This window comes from Saimiri boliviensis, chromosome 2 (assembly GCF_048565385.1).
Source record: "Saimiri boliviensis isolate mSaiBol1 chromosome 2, mSaiBol1.pri, whole genome shotgun sequence".
Classification (NCBI taxonomy): Eukaryota; Metazoa; Chordata; class Mammalia; order Primates; family Cebidae; genus Saimiri; species Saimiri boliviensis.
This window is the reverse complement of record NC_133450.1, coordinates 21,264,358-21,274,307: the sequence shown is the minus strand read 5'-3', so window position 1 is coordinate 21,274,307 and position 9,950 is coordinate 21,264,358.

Below are 9,950 nucleotides of genomic sequence, written 5' to 3'. Positions count from 1 at the left end.
TAGTAATTCCCAAGTGTTGAGGGAGGGATCTGTAATCCCCAAGTGTCTAGAAAGGGAGGTGATTATATCATGGCAGTGATTCTCCCATGCTGGTTTCATGATAGTAAGTGAGTTCTCACAAGATCTGATGGCTTTATAAGTGTTTGGAAGTTCCTCCTTCATGCTTCTCTCTCCTGCCTCCCTTGTGAAGAAGGCGCTTGCTTCCCCTTTGCCTTCTGCCATGATTGTAAGATTTCTGAGGTCTCCCAAGCAACACGAAACCATGAGTCAATTAAACCTCTTTCCTTTATAAATTACTGAGTCTTGGGTGTTTCTTTATAGCAGTGCGAAATGAACTAATACATGCATACATACACACAGACATCTTTAGAGTTAAATATCAACCTTTGATTGTTGTACTAGACTTTACCCCTGCTTACTCAAAGACATGGCTCAGAGCCTCTTTAGTCTTTGTTCTACTATCAGTTTTTTCTTTTTACTAATTAGATTACTTCCATCCACAGAGCTACATGCTCTCATTTCTCCCATCTGGGAAAAGAAATCTCTTTTTGAACAATCTCTAGTAACTGACTCAAGTCTCTATTTTGCTCTATAACAACTACTGAATCTATCTTGTTTGCCAATTCTTCTTTGGAACTTTTGCTAAATATTGAGGGCCACACACTCTACCTAAATTGTTCTTATCAGTCATCAATAATTTCTGTTGTACCACATTCAATGGTTAGCTTAAAGTCACTAACATTTGTCATAATAGGTGAATTCTGAAGATTCTGCCATCTACTCAATACCGTCTATCAGAACACTTGTCTCAGAGGTCATCAGGATGTGATTTTAATCCTACATCATTGACTAATTCCTCTAGGTCTTTCTTCTAATTCCTATTTTTTTAAGTAACTTTTAAAACTATAACTAATTTATTTACATATAATTTTTATGCACAAAACAATTATGTAATTGAATAAATTTCAACAAATGTATACTCTATATAACTTTCACCCAATAGAGACATGCCATTTCTTTCACCTTGGTTATTTCTCATATGCTACTGAAAAAAGCAACTATACTGATTTCTGTAAGTATACATAGTTTTGCCTGTTTTTCACCTTCATATAAAAATGATGTATTTTTATATGTCTGATTTCTTTTGCTCAACATAATGTATTTGTGATCTACCTACATTAGTGCATGTAGCAGGAGTCATGCTTTCATATTCTTTAATATTTCATTGAATGCTATATCTTCTTTATACACTGGCTTTTGAGTTGTTTTCTGCTTTTGACTCTGATAACTGCAGCAGCTGTAAGTATTATTGTGGAAGTTTTTATATGGTCATTTGTTTTCATTTTTCTTAGGTAAATATCTAGGGGTGGATTTGCTGGGCTATTGGATAGGTATATGTTTAACTTCATAAAAAGTTGCCAGGTTTTCAAAATGGTTGTACCATGTTAACTACAACAAGCAAATTTGAAAGATATTGTCCTTGTTATGAAGTCTGTTCTGTCTTATATTAACATAGTCATACAAACTTTCCTTTATTTTATCTTCCTATCAAACTCTCTGTGTCCTCACATTTAAAATTTGTTTCTTATAAACAGCATTTAATTTTTATCCCTTTGTTTTTATCAAGTCTGGTATTGTCTTTTAATTGGTGGACTTATTCAACTTACACTTAATGTAGTTTGTGATTCAGTTTGCTTTTTTAGGCAACCATTTTGTGTTTAAGTGTTCCATATGTTTGTTTGTTTATTTCTCCTTTTCTGTATATGTTTCAATCAGTTGAGTACTGTTTAGTATTGAATTTTATCTATTCTATTGTCTTTTTAGCTATGTGTCTTTGTATTATTTTTATTTTTGTGCTTGCTCTAAAATATAATATGCATTCTTAACTCACCACCTTCTACTCTGAACCAATGCAATAAAATCTGCCCAATAAAAATGAATCTTACCATAGTGTAATGTCATTTAACCCTAGTTTTGCCCCTTTTTCTATTGTTGTCATGTATTTTATTTATACCAAAGTTACAATTTCTTGTTTCTAAATGTTGGAGGGGCCTTGGATAAATCATTGCATCTTTTCACTTTTTGATCTATACTTGTTCTCTTAATGGTCACTTGTAACCTGACAGCTTTGAACATGCTGCTGACCCTCCAAATTATATATGCAGCCCTGACCTCTCCCATGAACTCTAGACTTGTGTGTTGGGCCTACTGCTTGATGTATTAATTAGGCTAATAGGAATCCAAATATATCCTCTTAAAAGTGCTGTTCTTTCAATTTTCTTTCTCTCACTTAATTGTCTTTCTTTATTGTCATTTATCGCAACCAAAGATGTTGTCTTAAACTCTTCTTTCTCATACACAAATCTACTTCTTAAATAAGTCTGGCCTTTTTGGCTTTCCATATCTAGCCTAAATTGACTGACCATTTTCTCTCACCTTCATTACTACACTCCTGGTCTATGTCACCATCACCACACTCCTGTTTAGTGCATTGTTATTATAAGTCATTGTCCTCCTTCCTCCCTTAGTTTCTTCAGTTTAGCAGTCATCAAGATCCTTTTAGATGTAAGTTGGATCAAAGCCTTCCAATACAATCTCACCTTACTCAAAGTAAAATTCAAGTCCTCATTGTGATGTTATAAGACTCTACATGAACTGACTCCCATTACCTTCTGTTCCTTTCCTGCCTTACTCATTCTGCTTCTACAACACTCATTTTCTCAGACTTGTTCATGTTCAAGCTAGAAATGTTCACTCCAATGTATTAGATGTGTATCTCAACCCCTAATCTTGTTCAGATTTTTATTCAAATGTAAAAGTAAAGATTTTTAAAATTCTCCTTCCTAATACTTTTAGCCATCTGCATTGAATTATTTTATTCTGAAGTGCTTATTCACTATCTGTCCTCTTTTTTGTATTTTTTTATTGCTAATTGTTTGTATCTTCCACTAACATGAAAACCTCATGAGGGCAGGGCTATTCATCTGTTTTGTTCACTGCTGTATAAACACAACAAATATTTTATATTCATTCAAAATTTAAGAGTGAATCTTTAGCTTAAATATGGGAAAACTAAGGCTTATGGAGGTTAAATAACTTTCTAATGGTCATAAAACCAGTAAGTGGTAAAATGGAATTGATATTCTATGTGAAGTTTAGGGCTAATGAGGGCATTTGCAGTAGTGGAAATAATGCTGAGAAAATTGGTCAGTGGGTTTATATGAGAGATTAGAAACAATTTGATGTTGATAAAGGATAGAGATAGAGAGAAAACCTTCTAAGGAGCTTGGGTTATCATATGACAGAGGGGTTTAAGGAGTGAGGCAAAATGGTCCTGATTGCACTTGAAGAAAGGAAAATGATGAGTTATGTTCTGTATATACTGAGTGAGATGCAAACTTTAGGAATCTAGGATTCTATTTAGCATTTTTTTCATGAGTAAAGAATTTGTGAAGGTGGTACATATAGATATTTAGATATCTTCTATGAAATTGCCTCTGTTCTTTAAAAATAGTTGTATAACAAAGTTATGATCATCTTGATTGCAGGAAACTCAGACTTTCCAAAATATTCTCATTCTTACCATGTCTGCATGCCAGTAGACATTACAAGTTTCCTCAGATAATAAAACCTGGGCTACTGTCATCTTGCTGAACCCAAAGTGCCTCTGGCTGTCGCCCAGCTCCAACACCATGAGTCTCCCTCACTCTGGTCACTGTCATTGCTGCTAAGGTTGAATCTCAGATGAGCTGTTTTTCACAAGAGCTAGATGAATATAGCAGGGGTTGGAGGTGAGGTCTTTTGCAAATTGATAGCTACATCTGTGCTTTGGGTTCTGTAGAATCCCCTTTCAAAATTGCTTCAGTATTGATCCAGGTATGAGATTGGTGAAAGATCAGAGGCTTCATCAAATCTGCTTAGTTGTGCTTTACCATTATTCTTGGTGTGGAATCTGATGTTCCTGCATCTCCTCAACCTAGAGCCGACAAGATAACTCTTTTGTTTATTTTTTATTATTGTCCCAGAGACTTAAAAGTACTAGCAATGTCTCCTCTCCCTCTTTCTCAAATCTCCACTACCTTATCATTATCATCTATGTTATCTATGAGCTGCCCCAAACTCTCCAGAATCTTCACACTTCCCTTCCTATTTAGGAACACCTTGACCCAAGTTTTCCAGTTGCTATTCATTCCAAGTTCAGTGGTCTAGATACATAGAAAACATTGTAGCATAATTTTAGCATTTTTTTAAACTGGCTATTTAGCATCATCCAGATACTCAAATATTTCTGTTCCCAACTCCCATACCTCAATTCTGATCTATGGATGTCATCTACAAATTTATTAATTGAGAAAGAATTGATTTCATAGTAGGTATTCTGCTTGACCTTTTTAAACCTTACCATTCTTCCTCTTCTTTTTTTTAAGAGATGGGGGTCTCACTATGTTGCCCAGGCTGGATTTGAACTTCCAGCCTCAAGCAATCCTCTGCTCCTACATGGCTGAAGCTATAGGTGCATACCACTACACCAAGCTTACTCTTTTTAATAAAATTGTTTCTGTTTACCAATAACATTTAAATACTGCTTTACAACATAAAAAGAGCTTTCACATTCATAATTATTTTATTATTTAACAAACAATTAAGTGAAGTTGATAAGGCATGATTATCTGATTATCACCATTTTACAGATCAAGAAACTGAACCTCAAGATTGGTAAAGGGACTCTGTCAAATGTCACTAAGCTAGGAAGCACAGAAGCTGAAACATGAACTGCATTTTCAAATCTGGAAAGAATGTACATTTTCTCATGTTGCTGTGTTTCAGTCTAGGGATATGTGGAAAGGAAATATTCAACAAAATTTCTCAGTAAAACTAAAAGTATTGTGTGGTAGGGTTAAACCTGATTTCTTGCAGGAGAGACACAACTGTATCCATAGAAATGTATCTAAGGGCTGGCAGACAGCACAACACATCTCATTGCTCCCTTTATTATCAATTTCTGGGTTTGTGGTTTGGATGGGATTTTTATGGCAATGTTTACTTCATCCCATATGCATAATGTTTTGTGCATGTCATTTACTTGAGCTTTGGGATTCAGCACTGCATATTACAGGTTATGCACCTCAACTCCCTTTAGCCATCCCAGAGAAGATTTTAACATGACAAAGACTCATATTAATCTCCAGCAAGTTCACCCCCAGATATAATGTCAGTGGATTGGAGCCTCATCAGAGGATGTTTCCTGTTGCTACCTCACATGGGAACCATTTATTTTCCAAGCAAGAGACATGAATCTTTGATAATATTCTATTATGATGTTATCTGAAATGAGGTAATTTGATTTGATGAATGCAAATCCAGAAGATTGGCAACTAGTATGTTTTCTCTCTTTTGAAAGTATTTGAATTTTTAAAGGAAATTCAGATTAGGTGAATAATGTCAGGTTTCCAATTCCTTTTGCAGGAACAGTATCATTACAACTTGCTTGTTATCCTGAATTCCAGGAGATAGTCTCAATCTCTCATTTATAGAAGTCTTCTAAAACCTGACTGTATATAAAAGCCTCCCCACCATCGATAAATTCATAACATAGAATGAGTAAAACTGAATGTATGGTATTATTTAGAATAAAAAAAAAAGTAACAATGTGTTCAGCTGTAGGTTTCATGGTGGCTTTAATAGCTAATATTAATATTATGATGAAAGAAACTTTTACTGTATATTACTACATCTTGTGTTTAATATACCACAATGGAAGATCTTAGCTTGGGAACTGGGATGGGGAATTGCTGACGATACAAAAATATTTATTGTTGTATCTCTGCCCTTTTCACAAAAGATAAATACATTGAATACCTTGACTGAGTGTTCAATGTATCTGATGCAATGAATTCTCCATCTTTTCAATGACTAAATAGTAAATTTATATTAATAACTTTAAAATCACAATTTACCACTTGATGGATAGAAGAGGACTTTGATCATTTTTCTTCTTCAAGACATTACATGATTTGTCCAAAGTCATAGGTTTTAGAGACTAAAGTAAGACTGAGATTCAAGTGTTCACTGTGCCAATTCGTATCATCTTGACACCACTGAGGTAGAAAATCTGCTATTTTAAAAATAATAAACAACATGTAATTCCCACATAATTTCTATAAATTCTTATAGTGGAACAAATGAGCTACGTCTTCTGAATTATCAGTTGTTCTTAGAATTTAAAGTTATTTAAGATTGTCCTCTGGCATCAACAAACAACAGAATCTTCACTTCTGGATGTATTACTAATGATAAACCACTGTGTAACTTATATTTTAAGGTACATGATATTTGAGAGAAAAAAGAGTTTATTTCATGGTTTCCATTTTTATCTTCCCACTCAATACCTGAAACTAAGTTTTGCTTTATTTTATTATTTAATTTTATTTTGTCTTTGGAGAAGTTCAATGTTATTTTTCACTGATAATAAATATGAGCACAATTCAATGCTATTTATTTTACTTTCTTAAATCAAATCCTAAAAGAATAAATTTCAACAATGAAGTTATTTGTTAGAAGTGGAAATACAGTGTAGTCAGCCATTCTTCAGAGTGTGATCTGGAAGAAGAAAAAGGATGGGCATTATGAATCCGAGTTAAAAGCATTAGTGAAGAAACATGTCCCATTTCCCCCCATACTAATGGCATAAATGTGCTCGTGATTGTGGTGACAGTCATTTCTCATGAGGATAATAGCTGCAATATGTGTCCAAAATGATTCACTGCCATTTCTACTCATGTGCCAAATTATTCCTTTTAAGTGTCAGTCTTAGATACTTCATTCCCCTTAAATGTATAAATTTAGTCAATTCTGTTTGGTACAAAATTAGGGGAAGTAAATATTACCCTCCAGTAAACTATAATCTTGGAGGCTGCAGAAATAACAGCCCTCTTCTTCATATATTTAAATAAAATCCTCCTCCACCCCGTTCATGACACCCAGAGGAGTTTGAAAATGTGAGAAGTCATGGAATCAGGTCTTAAAAGAAGACCTGCTTCTGGCTGATGTATTGAGCCAATTTCCCTTCCTGCTCAAGAACAATATGGTCACAAATGCCAGCGCATAAATTAGCCCTGAGTGTAGGAGGAAACACTCCCCTGCAAGCTGACAGAGTTATCACCCCAAAATATCTCTGATAGCTTATAAATAAGGAAGTCTGTTTCTCTGATCCAGTACAGGCAATAAAGTGCATCAGAAGGACAAGTACTTCAGAGGCTGAGAGTCTAAACTAGAGTTAAAATCCAGATTGGCTGTTTTTTATTTGTGTGATCTACCACAAATCAATTAACTTCTCTGAACTTCAGTTTTCCTCATCACAAGTCTTTAAACGTATATAAAATTATTTACCTTACAGTGTAGTTATAAAGAATAAATAATATAATGTTTGTAGATGTTAGTTGTTATCTAATACCAATTTTTCTCCTTTCTTGTGCCATATCGAGAATGTTTCTTGCAGTAGACAGAGTCTAGAATGGCAAATATCAGTATAGGGAAGTTTAAGAATTATTTCCAAAATAATGCTCTTATGACTACTATTTGCCAAGTGTTTATTTTATGCTGTTGGATAAGCAAACTTTCCGACATACATTTATTCCTTTCAAAAGCCTATGATCTAGTATTCTCATTTTACAGTAAAGAATGTGCAGGTTAGAGAGGATAGAGTCTGACTTATTGTCAATTAAGACATAATTTAAAGCTGATTCTATAGATATTTACTGAGCCTGGCATGTGCCAGGCAATATATGCTCAGGGCTAGGATACACTTGGGAAAATAAAATACAGAAAGTGTCAGAGCTGTACATTACTGTGGGAAAGACAGCACAAACGAGTCAACAACTTATGACACACAGCAACTGAAAGAAAGAGTTAGCCAGGGATAAAAATACTACTAATAATAATAGAATAAGGACCTTTGCAAGGTTAAAGGTCAGAAAGGCCCAGGCCTATCACAAAGATACATGAGGCAAGAGGGAAAGAGAAAAGATTTCAGATCAGAAGCTTCCCTTTTGGCTTTAATTGGACCAGTTTCATTGGAGAATGCCAGAAATCTCTAGGCCCCAACCTTTTAGGCATAGACAAAAATGTCTTTTCTATATTATGTGAAAGATATGGGCATCACAGGGACACACAGTCATGCGGACCTGATTCACTGCTCCTTTGCTGCTACTAAATTTCAAACGCTCAGCCTGCAATCAATGGTGCTCATTTTCCAGAGAGCATGGATTATAACTATTTCCATGCAAAGCACTTTTCACACAATAAATGGGACTTTTTCAGTCGGCTGTCCACATTCTAATCTTGGTAGCTGCCCTCTGTTCTTGGGCCTTTTCATTTGTCTTTTGTCTAGGTTACTGATTTTTTTTAAAGGCATTTTTCTTTCTTTTTTTTTTTTTCTTTTTCCTTTTGTGCAGACATGCTGATTAGCCAGCAGATGCTCCCCTCTTGCACAAAACTCAGCAGAGGTGTCCTGTAGCTTGAGCTATCATCAGTTCCCAGGTAAGCCAGCTGTGGAGGATGGCAAATGCAGTCATTGACACTCAAGGTTTTAAAGAGCAAAGTGCTGTCAGAAGAGTCTTTCAAATTCTCAGATATATTTTGACTCATATGGCACTCAATTGTTGAGAAATATTTAGAGTGAATCTTCTTGGTTTATTAGAGGGTCGCTGGAGAAACAGAGGATCCTCAGGCAGGAGGTTAACAGATGAAATATAAATGAAACACTACATGATTAGTCAGAAGAAAAACTCCACATGCACATACAGTCAAATGGTTCAGAACTCAGTTGCAGGAGGCAGAGAGATCTGATCCAGGTACCTGGCTTCTCCAGAGTTGAGCTGTTTGTAAATTTGGGCAAGTTACTTCACAGTGTTACAAGAATGAAATGAGACAATGCCAAAAATATTTAATTGCCTTTTGATTCGAATTAAATTTATCAAGACATAATGTGTCTAGCATTTATATCAGCTGGTATCAGAATCTTTCATTCTGTATTCCGTTCCCTCCCACCAAATTATTGCTCCAATGTGACCAGCAATAAGAAGCTCTGAAATGCATCACATAAAATTGCTAGCATAGTGACAGATCAATAATAATTGCTCAAAATTTTCAGTTTTCTAACATTGTCCTAAATATTATTCATGACTACTGCTATTAAAGTACCAACTGACAAGAAAAAATGATAGCTTGAGATCATGATGCAGTCTGTGAATTGTATATATGGAAAAATTTTTTAGTATGTTTGTAATTATCTAAATAAAGTACTAGAAATGATTCATAAAAATGTTTACTTACTATGCTATCAACTCTTATCTGACCTCTTAATCTCTCATTCAAACTTGGTTTGTCTTCATCACTATTAAGTTATTTTAGATTTTTAAATAAATTGTGGAGATATTAAGACCTGCATTCTGGCAATATGCTTCTTGCTAATTCTGAAGAAATTGAGAGCATGATTTGGAGTCTCATCTCACTGTGCCAGTTTTCAGCAGTGTGAGAAATTGGCCATTCCGTTTCTCAGTTTCTGAATATTTATTTTAGAAATAACAATCCCTGCCTACCCCTGAGATTTGGTATGAAGATGCAAAATAACAGTGTATCTGAAATTTTGATAGTTCAAAATTAGTTAGTTCTCTTATCAAAACAAAATAATGATTTACCTTACTCTCAGGAACAAAAATGAATAAAATATCTATTAAGATGGTAATCCCATTAGTAAATAACTGCATATAACAGGCAATCAAAATATTGTTTTGTAAATGTTTTCTTTTGCTTGGTGATAAGTTTCTTAAAAATTGGTGGTTTGATTTCTCCCAATGCCATTCTGGGCTCTACATTTTACTGCTGTTATATGGGCTAAAAGCACCATATGAGACTGGTGAGAGGTATGTTTTAAAAAGAGAAGATAGCTG